Below are 11,685 nucleotides of genomic sequence, written 5' to 3'. Positions count from 1 at the left end.
ATGCCCCAATATAGGGGAATGCCAGGGCCAAAAGAATGGGAATGGGTGGGTAGGGAAGTGGGGGGTGCTATGGGGGACTTTTGGGATAGCATTGGAAATGTAATTGAGGAAAATATGTAATAAAAAATATTAAAAATTAATAATAAAAATTTAAAAAAAGGAAAATCAAGAACAGAATAAAAAAAGAATCTATGCTTTATCTTAAAATTGGTGGGAGTTGATGTTGACATTTCCTAGCAAAAGACTAGAATCAAGTATATTTTCATATAGTTAGAAATCTTAAGTTCTAGTGCTCTTTAGAAAGGGAGGTCTAAAATGTCTGATACAGAACACACGTCTATAAGTGCAAGTGGATGCTTCAGCGAAGAGTAACTCTAAGGAAGTTGATGCCACAAATTTCTCAATATTTTGATGTTATGTATACCTGAAATTGGTAAAGTGCTGCAATTTTAGGACTCATCCACATGATTCTGCATTATATTTCGTAAGTTTGACTATGTATAGGGACAATTTCTACCTCTAGATGTGGATTTGTATGTCATTTACCATGCAACGTTATTGTTGATGGATCTTACTTTTCTTTCTACTATTACTTTTAAGGGTAAACTTACTCTGTGCCTGCTATAGTGTGTGTGTGTGTGTGTGTGTGTGTGTGTGTGTGTGTGTGTGTGTGTGTGATTTCTTTCTAGTGTCATTGTCTATATTTTCTACTTGAACATATCTAAGAGACTTAAACATTATGTGCTCTAGATGCTTTTGGCTAGTTAAATGGGGTTCAAGAACAATGATAACTTTCTAGGTATTTATCATTCTATGACTTTAAGAAATGCCTCTTTGCACAGATAGTATATCAGTAGGCCAAATATATTCCAATCAGGTCAAGTTTATTGAGGTTACATACAGGAGTACATAATGATATGTGGAGGATTCTGAGTCAGCTGAAAATCTCAATCCAACCTAGGTAATGAATGGGTCAGGAAATGTGTATCCCTGTAAATTTAAGTCCAACTTTCAAGTACCCCTGCCACTGAATTATTCTTACAGCTATTTTTAATATTTCCTTGCCAAATGGCTTTGTGGAGATTAAAAGTTTCTAAGATTACTTGGTCCAGCAACTTAAATCATCTTAGTGTTAAAACTTGGTGCAATCCTTAAGGTGGCTAAATACACCTGTGAGGGATTTATTTTCTTAATAAATTATTTGAAGGTGGAAGGGCCAATTTTAATCTTGATCTTATGAGGTGGGAAGATCCACCCTTAATCTGTAATACACCTTCTGTTGGCAGTCTCTATAAATGATATGGAAGGAGGAAGCTTGCTCCCTCTTCCTTCATGCTTGTTCTCTCTCTTGCTGATGAGTCTATAACTTCACTGGTATTAGAGCCCACTTCTTTAGGATTCTTGTATATACTCAATACCAGATGAGACATTATGCTTCAAGAACTGAACAACTACTGAATTCTTGGATCATCCATTGTTGGAGTAGCTAGATTTTAGCCTATAATCCATTCTAATAAATTATATATATATATATATAATATGCATTCATATATAATATGCATTCATATATATGATATAATATGCATTTATATATGCATATATGTACATGCATATATATGCATATATATGTACATGCGTGTATATATGTATATACATGAATGTTTACACACACATAGATAGATAGATAGATAGATAGATAGATAGATAGATAGATAGATAGACAGACAGAGTGAGTGAGTGAGTGAGTGAGTGAGTGAGTGAGTGAGTGAGTGAGTGTGTGAGTGAGTGAGAGAGAGGGAGATTGATTTTAGGTCCTTCTTAAGCTACTGCAAAGAGCACTGTTGTAGTGATTCTGTCTTCTACTATCCACGATGATTCTGAAGATGCATTTACATTGGCCTCTTTGGATCAGCAGTCTTTGGATAATTAAAACTTAACGGTATATAAAATGGCCTCATTCAAATATGAACAGTGAAAAATCAAGCATGCTAGGATCAGGCACAAATAATGCCCAATACTTTTTAAATGAATGGGAAGATATTTGCCATATAATTGCCCCTAAACCAATTCCAAAGGAAACCAAACTATTGTTTTAAGATGATTTTTGAGTGATCATTTATCACATTGTAGATATTATTTAAAAAAATCTCCCTTTCAATTGTTTTCTGTGGAATAAAAATATCAAATTTTAGACAGAAAAAGCATTTGACTTTGCTAATGTCACAGCTAAGTAGAAATTAAATTCTTTAAGTGCCTCAGGTCATCACATTCTGTTAAACAGTGCCATTTAATATACGGCCAGAAATGTTAATGTTCAGGGATATATAATAAACAGAGAGAGAGAAGGAGAGAGGGGGGAAGAGAGAGAGAGTTAAATTTGCTTTAATGAGATTGTTTGAACAAGCTCTTTGAAGATCCTATCTTTGCAACTTCCATTTCCCTATCTCCTGCCTTTACTATGCTCATACACATAGTGATTCATAATCTTCTGTTTTTCCCATTGGAACATGAGAGCTCTGTTAACTCTTGTCCTTATTTCTATTTTTAAGAATTATATGATAGTGTGTAATATATATTGTCTATAATAATCCCAAATCTGATTTATAATGCTAATTCTATATGTCATCAGGAAATTCATTTGCCCCTTTGTTTTTCCCCTATGTGTAGATTCCAATTGTTTCGCCAGTGAGGATAAAGTTTGGCCCTTATACAGTTTACTATACAGATTTGTGATGTGTTTACTACACAGATTTGGCTACACAATACTTTTGTGTCTCCCTAAAACTATATCTGGTGAAATATAGTATCTCCTTATTCTCTAGGCCTTCCAAATTACTAAATTTAATCATAAAAATTGGCTATGCTAATAAAAGATACTCAGGAAATGTGTCTTTTGGCAAGAGCTTTTGAGAATCTTATAATGTACCTCACGTAGCAACTAGAGCCTTTTCCTGATTCACTGAAAGGACTGAGTCTAGCGCTAATGGATTACTAGTCTTGAAGTGCAGTCTGGGCAAAAATAGTGAAGGATATCATGATAGGTAGGACAGGATTGAAACACACTAGAAAAAGTAATTGGCTGCAATGTAACTTCTGCCTCTGCTGCAGAAAAATGCCCTAATTTCAATTTAGCAAGGATAAAACTAATTTCCCAAGCCTGGTTAAGTGTATTGTTTTCCTAATCCTTAAGAGTGTGCTAGCTATTCATTCTTCATTTGTTCCCTGGCTTAAACCTGCAGTTATGAGGTGGTAAGTACGTTGTATTAAATGTTAATCTATCTCATGTTCTCTTTCCAAAGAAATTGGAGTCATAAATCAGCTGACCTGGGAATAGCCTTCAGCAGATCATTACTTAGTATTTGAAATGTGGTTTTTACTTGCCTGTACTTAAAAGGGTGGATAAGAATGTCAGAGGAGGGGCTCATAGATAGTTAATCTACCAGTTTTGTTTTGATACAAAAATCCCATCTAATCAGCACAGGTATCAAATAAAGAAAGTACTGCCATCAGTAACACAGAACAATACTATCAGTGTCTTCAAACCCACTCTCAGAAATATTTCAACCACAGTTCCTGGGCCATGGGCCATATGTGCCAAAAGATAGCTATGAAGTTTTGTGGCCCATCACAAAAATGTAAACTTATGTAGATCATCTTTAAAAAAAACTTTTTTCTAACTCCATTGTATATTTCTCAGAACATGAATTTTGTAGATTACAATGTCAAGTCATAGGGTTAAAAGGTTTAACACAACTCCTAGTAAACAAGGGAGACTAGTGCAAGTCTAAAGAATTAAAGGGACATGAGGCAGAAAATGAAACTTCATCTTGTGAGTGGAGGGAGTGGAGATAATAGCAATGAGATAGCACTAAAACAAATCAACCCTCAATGCATTGGAGACCTTCACAAAGAATAAAAGATACCATGTAGGCTTTGTCGGGACTGGGCATCAGAATGCCGAAGATGGGCAAGGGAGAGAGCAATTCTGTGATCAGTCTTTATGGCTAAGAGTCTGAGGTAATAATGATGCCTCATGATAAGAAATTCAAGCTTAGATTTCTGAATACCATATAGAAAAGTTTAACTGTAAGTCTTCCCATTCTCTGAGATGGTAAAGATGCTTATTTATTTATTTACTTACTTACTTATTTATTTACTTATTTATTTAGTTAGTTTTCTGTTTTGGTGGTGGTGGTGGTGGTGGTGGTGGTGTGTGTGTGTGTGTGTGTGCATGTGTGTGTAACTTTTAAATGTTCTAAAGGTACAGAAATATCATGTGAGTGAGTAATGAAGCAGGTGGCATAAGACACAAAAATATGTTAGGAAATGAAGTTGACTGGTGGATTTCTAGGCTCTAGGCCCTCCCAAACCAGTTTCCAGGAATTTGGGCCCTAGAGAGATTTCTCTCTGTCCATTATTGCTTCTTGCTTCCTAGAGGCATACCACCAGCCATTTTTATGTTGTGACATAATCCCTGATCCCACAGTTTAAAAAGAAATAAAATATTTTTTGATTGACCAAGTTAAATGAATATTGTGAAATTGTCCCCAAATACACCTTATCATAAAATGGCACCTCTATATCATCTGAGAAAAAAATTGGGCACCTTGCCTTTGCAATAATTGTTTGATGGAAAATATATGTCAGCACTCCTCAGAGTGGTTTTCCGTCGAGAATACCCTAATATATACATACACCAAGTAATCATACTTGTGTAGTTCCAAAAGGGATTAAATGTCTCTCTTAAATAACAATTTTTGCTTGGAGAATTTCACAAAGTGTATTGCTCATGCATATGAGCAGTTTTAATGTGACAAATAAACAAACTACAAAGGCAATACAAACTATTTTAAAAAACCTACAAAAATTAAAGTCATTAATATTTGTGTTTACTTCTAGAACAATGGTCCTGTTTATGTGCATCAATATTCTTTTATTTTGCCTTTCCTTTCCATTATGTATGAGGGAAACAATCCTCAATATTTTTTTTAAACTCAGGAAGAGATTTCTTTTCTAAAAAAGTGCTTATTTAAATTAACCTAATCATTAAAATGTACATTCCTCTCTCTGAAGGAAAAATATTATTCTAATTCCTCACATCAGGGACATTATTTAATTCAAAAAGGAGCCAGAAGTTTGAATTATTCACCTCATTATGATTAAGGTATAAGGTACATCCCAAACTGTGAGCAGAATCACAGCTGCAGTTGATCCAATAGATTAAAAAGATCTAGCTAGTTTGAGAAAAGTAATAAAATTAAAACTGGAAATTAAGTTTGAGAAATAAATCAATCTTTTGATTACTGGATTTGAGATTAAGGGCACAAGGAAAAGCTCTATAATTTTCTCAGCATGGTTGGTGGTTTTGAGTCAGCCATGCTGTTTGAAACACAATGCTCTACTTCCTCTTATTAAAATGGCAATTCTATTTGGCTTGAAATTTTCTTACCCATCAGAGAAGTTTTATACTGAATACACCTAACTGGCATTTGGGTTTATAATAGTTAAATGAACATTTGACACATGGAATCACACATTTTGTGAAAAATTAGAAATATAGTTTTCTTTTCTATTCCCTTAGACTTTACTCACAAGGGCAGAACACAGCAGTATTCTTGCTAATGACAGCTCTAGTTAGCCTGAAGACTTGGACCAAAACAAAGTGTGTTGAAAAATTATTAGTGAGATTGCAGCAGCTGAGTAGACAGCACTATGCATTTATACGTAAGGCTACCAAAACACTTATGCCAGAGTGATGTTTGCTAAATACACATCAATAACAGCCAAACCCTGCACAGACATTTGCTTCCTATTTGCTTATGTTTCCCTTTCATTGAAAATTGTTTATTTTTTTCTCACATATTATATCTTGATTATGGTTCCCTTCCTACTTCTCATTCCATCAGGTTCTACTCCCTTTCAGTCTCTCATTAGAAAATAAAAAGCCTTCTAAGGAATTAACCTAATATAATAGAATAATATGTAGCAAATACAAACACATAGGAAAAGTACAAAACAAACAGAAGAAAAGGTCACAAGAGAAGGCACAAGAAACAGAGACCCAAAACTCATTTGTACACTCAGGAATCCCATTTTTTTTAAAAAGGTACTAAAGTGGAAGTCATAATATATAGACAAAGGACCTGTGAAATAAAAAGAAGATGTAAATGAAAGGAAAATAAAACATACTAAGATACAAACTTTTCAAAAGGAAAAGCTCCCGACCATATTGTAAGACAAGGATCCTCGATATTCTATTGGCCATCTGCTGCTGGGCATGTAGCTTACCCTTAAAAATAGTTTGTTTCCAGGTCTATTTCTCTTTTTTTAATTTGATTTTTTTATTTACATTTCAAATTTTATCCTTTTTCCTGTTCCCCAAGTCCCCTATTTCACCTGGTTCTATGAGGGTTTTCCCCCTCCCACTCACCCACTCCAACCTCCTTGCCCTCTCATTCCCCTACACTGGGGCATTGAGACTTCACTGGACCAAGGGCCTCTCCTCCCAGTGATGCCTGATAAGACCATCCTCTGCTACATATGCAGCTGGAGTCATGGGTTCCTCCATGTGTACTCTTTGGTTGGTAGTTTAGTCCCTGAAAGCTCCTGGGAGGGGGGGATCTGGTTGGTTGATATTGTTGTTCTTCCTATGGGGTTGCAAAGCCTGTTTTTGTTTGTTTGTTTGTTTGTTTGTTTGAAATCAGATGATATTTCTTTAAACAAGAATCAACAAAATCTGTAGAGCCAGGTCCCATCTGTTTTTCAGAAGACAAAGCAAATGAATATATCACAACTTTCTAAACATTAACCAAAGTCACTTCTGAATCTCTAACAATTTTCCATATGGTTATGTATAAATATCATTCACATGATTATTCAGAGGCCAGCAACTAAACTAGCCATAGGTAGTGTCTTAGGGTTCTCTAGAGTCACAGAACTTATGGAATGTCTCTATATATTAAGGAAATTTACTGTAACCACTTACAATCTGTACTACTACTAACCCAACAATGGCCAGCTATGAATGGGATGTCCAAGAATCTAGTAGTTGCTCAGTCCCACAAGGCTTGTTGTTTAAGCTGGTCTCCTAGAGAAATAGGTTCTAACATATGTGCTGGCAACTTAAGTGCAAATAATAGAATAATGAATCTTCCTTCTTCCATTGTCCTTATGCAGGCCTCAAGTAGAAGGTGTGGCCAAGATAAAAGGTGTGTACCACCATGCCTGAACTTAAATCTTGTTTTATTCCAGGCCGACCTTGTACTCAGAGATCAGCTTTTATCAGTCTCATGGCATTAAAGGTGTGTACTACTTTGCCTGGGCTTAAGATTTTCATGGCCACTATGCTTCAAGATCTTCATGTCAACATCCAGGTCAGAAACCTATCTTCTAGCCTTAATATCTGGATCACAGAATTGCCCTCCACTTCTGGATTATAGTTCATTCCAGATGTAATCAAGTTAACCACCAGGAATAGCCATCACAGTTAGTGTAATCAAAACATAAAGTCCCTTTTGGAGCCTATTTTATATTGAAAAGTTTTATGCCATAAACTGTCATCAGTGAATTTCAGCTTAGTTCTTTTCAGCTATCAGCATTACTATTGTTCTAGAATGTTTCCATTGTATCCATGAAAGGCCTATGTGCCATTCTTTCATCTCCTGATGACTACTAATCCAGTTTTCAACCAGTTTTCCTATTCTCAATGTAGAAAATAATTAAGCTATAAAAAATATATATGGCATTGTAGACTTAGTTCTGTGTTTCTTTCAGTTCTTTTAACATGCTTGATATATGACTTTTTTAGAAAAACAATCCAGTAGGACACAATGGATGGTTAGGTAGATAGGTAAACATACAGTGATAAGAAAAGAAGTTATTGGTGATGTTTACAATTATAAAACCAAAGTCATCATATAATAAGTAGTCTACAAGCTGGAAGTGTAAGGATGCAGGTAGAAGCCTCACTCTAAGCCTAAGGACTTTGGGACAAAAGAAGCCAATAATGCTACTCTTCATCAGGAATGAATGCTTGAGAGCCTCGAGGGCAAGGATAGTAAGTTCAGGCATCCAACAGGGAGAAGATATGTGACTTTTTTATGTATCTAAATGAAGGAGAAAAAGCATGTACTATTTGTAGAGAACATGGCCTTTTACTTTATTTCTTTGTTCTACTCAGACTTATTCAGGTGATATTTTGGAGCCTTGTAATTTTCATGGTGAATCTTCTCCATTCAATTCATTAAGTAACATGCTAATCTCCAGAAAATTACCATCACAGTGCAACTTGAAAAGAATGCTTTAGTACACATGTCTATGTACATTCTAATCACCTGAAGACTGAAAAGCATCATTGATTGTTGTGTCTGGTCGGCAGCTCACATGCATAGATTCTAGTCTGGAAAGGCATCTTTGAATTGAAACCTGGAAGAGAAGAGGGGGGACTAGGAAGTGCGAGAGAGAGAGAGAGAGAGAGAGAGAGAGAGAGAGAGAGAGAGAGAGAGAGAGAGTAGGGGAAGGGGGGGCATTCCCGCCAAATCATCAGGGGGTAAAGTTTCTGGTGACCATGTGATATCTCCAGAACAGAAAGGTGGCAGGCAGTAGAAGTGGGAGGATAGGGTGGCAGGCTCCATCCCAATGCTCTCTTCCTGATAACAGTGAAACTTGATCAGCCAGGTTTCAGGCTTGGGGGGGGGGAGGTTACAATTGATTATTTGAAGTTGGTAATCTAATAAGACTGATAATATGACCTAGGCAAAATGGCACAGCATTTAGGACTAGTACTCAGGAGGCACAGGCAGCTGGGTTCTCTGAGTTCAAGGACACGATGGGGATGGTCTACAAAGTACATTCCAGGATATCCACAGCTATATAGAGACCCTTTCTTAAAAAAAAAAAATCTATAATCAGGGATTGGTAGTGCATGCCTTTAATCTCAGCACTAGGGAGACAGAAGCAGGCAAATTTCTGAGTTTGAAGCCAGCCTGGTCTACAGAATGAGTTCCAGGACAGCCAGTGCTACACAGAGAAACTGTCTCAAAAAGGAAAAAAAAATGAAAAAAGAAAGAAAGAAAGAAAATTCCTAGGCAAATGTATGGACCTGGAGTGAGGTAACCCAATCACAAAAGAACTCACATGATATGTACTCACTCATAAGTGAATATTAGCCCAGATACTTAGAATACGCAAAATATAAGATAAAATTTGTGAAACACATGAAACTCAAGAAGAACTAAGACCAAAGTGTGGACACTTTGCCCCTTCTTAGAATTGGGAACAAAACACCCATGGAAGGAGTTACAGAGACAAGGTTTGGAGCTGAGATGAAAGGATGGACCATTTAGAGACTGCCATACCCTGGAGTCCATCCTATAATCAGCCTCCAAACGCTGACACCATTGCATACACCAGCAAGATTTTACTGAAAGGACCCTGATATAGCTGTCTCTTGTGAGGCTATGCCAGGGCCTGGCAAACACAGAAGTGGAGGCCCACAGTCAGCTATTGGATGGAACACAGGGCCCCCAGCAGAGGAGCTAGAGAAAGTACCCAAGGAGCTAGAGGGGTCTGCAACACTATAGGTGGAACAACAATATGAACTAACCAGTATTCCCAGAGCTCGTATCTCTAGCTGCATATGTATCAGAAGACATCCTAGTCGGCCATCAATGGAAAGAGAGGCCCATTGGTCATACAAACTTTATATGCATCAGTACAGGGGAACGCTAGGGCCATGAAGTGGGAGTGGGTGGGTAGGGGAGTGGGAGGAGGGTATGGGGGACTTTTGGGATAGCACTGGAAATGTAAATGAAGAAAATCCCTAATTTGAAAAAAAGAATTTCACTAAGAAAAAGAAAGAAAGAAAGAAAGAAAGAAAGAAAGAAAGAAAGAAAGAAAGAAAGAAAGAAAGGAAGAAAGAAAGAAAGAAAGAGCAAATTAATAGACTTTATACATTTTTTGATCAAAAAACATGATGATGTGGAAAAGAAACTATAGAAAATATTCTATTCTCTTCATATTTATGTTTAGAATTAGTAAAAACAAGATTTTGGTCAAGGTAAAAATAAAACCTGTCTGTCTTACAGGGTGCCATGACTACTGCTTTCCTTTTCAGCAATGACATGACAATTGACACATCTAGCTGGGCCTGTGAAGTAACTAGTAAAGTAGCCTGAAGTCCTGTGGATACTTTACAATCCTGCCTGAACCAGGAAGGAGCTGTTTGAAGTTCCTGGGGCACTTGCTTTTTTTCATCCTTTGGCTATATTTTCTGCACAGACTTTGTCATTTAGTCATGGACGAAGATTTAGAGTTTGATTCAAATGAGCAGCTGCTTTCCACAATTTTGTTCACATGGACAGTACTGCTCTTGTTCCTGATAATATTCTTCATAAAACTATGTGTTGCTTTCTTCCATTTCATTCGTAGAAGGCACAGCTTTTACAGCATACTTTAAACAGAATGAGGCCACTTTGTATACAGCTGCATATCATTATTGGTGGAAAACATCAAACTCACAGGTAAGCTTTTATTTATGTTCCTAGTTAACTAAAAAGCTTCTATACTTTCAACATATTATAGCAAGGCAGTATTAAGCAGTATGACGTAAATAGAATTAGCTTTATAAAAGAATAAGGATGTAGTGATTTTGATGTCTAGTGCTAGCTGACTTATATCAGAGGTCAGGACTTGAGAAAGATGTAATATAAAATTAAAATATGATTTTGGTTTTCAAACATAATTCTATTAAAGAATCATAGAATATTTAGTATGTTTAAAAATATATCCTCTTCCGTTCACTAGCAATTTCAAACTTCAGTATATCTGAAACAAAATGGTAGACATGACAGTTCTTCAATGAGAAAGTTGAAAGACAATTTTGACAATATTTAAATTATACTATATGATATTCAAAAAAGTATAACAGCAAATGATTAAAAATAAAATAGTAGTAATGAACATATTTGTTTTTCACTGACTATCCTTAAAAAAGTACTTAAATAGAAATTGTAAGTGTAAATATTTAAAAGAAAATAGCTCAAATTTGATATACATATTTATCATGTTAAAATATTATCACTTTATTTAAAAAGTAAATGGATTTTAGGATTTCTTTGGAAGGCAAATCAAATTTTAAGGAAGATCATACACACTATAGAAAGCATTAATGCTAGAAAATTTGCTATACTCATCACTGATTTTAAAAAATGGGAAGTTTTAAAACCATCTCTATTTTATCTTTGTTCACAGGCAAATATGAAATCTAAATAAAAAGATGTCACCATCAACTGCTACATGGATCCATTTACTAAGTACTAGAGATGCTAAAACATGATTAAGATTTTTAAAAATATAATGTTTAGCTTGGGCAGTATAATTTTAATAACTAAGGGCATATAGATTGAAATATTAAATGCCCAGATATAAAATTGTGAGAGACCCTCATGTTGAAAGGTATGGTAGAAATTAGAAATTATCTATAGGATAACCATGTATCCTTTATTAATGTCAATTTGCTTATTTATTGTCTCTAACTATTAAACGTTTCACATCTCCAGGCTGTCTCTTTCTGTCTCTGTCACTTGCACTGTCTCTGTCTCTGTCTCTGTCTCTGTCTGTCTGTCTGTCTGTCTCTCTCTCTCTCTCTCTCTCTCTGTGTGTGTGTGTGTGTGTGTGTGTGTGTGT

This window comes from Mus caroli, chromosome X (genome assembly GCF_900094665.2).
Source record: "Mus caroli chromosome X, CAROLI_EIJ_v1.1, whole genome shotgun sequence".
Classification (NCBI taxonomy): Eukaryota; Metazoa; Chordata; class Mammalia; order Rodentia; family Muridae; genus Mus; species Mus caroli.
Note: the sequence above shows the minus strand (reverse complement) of the source record.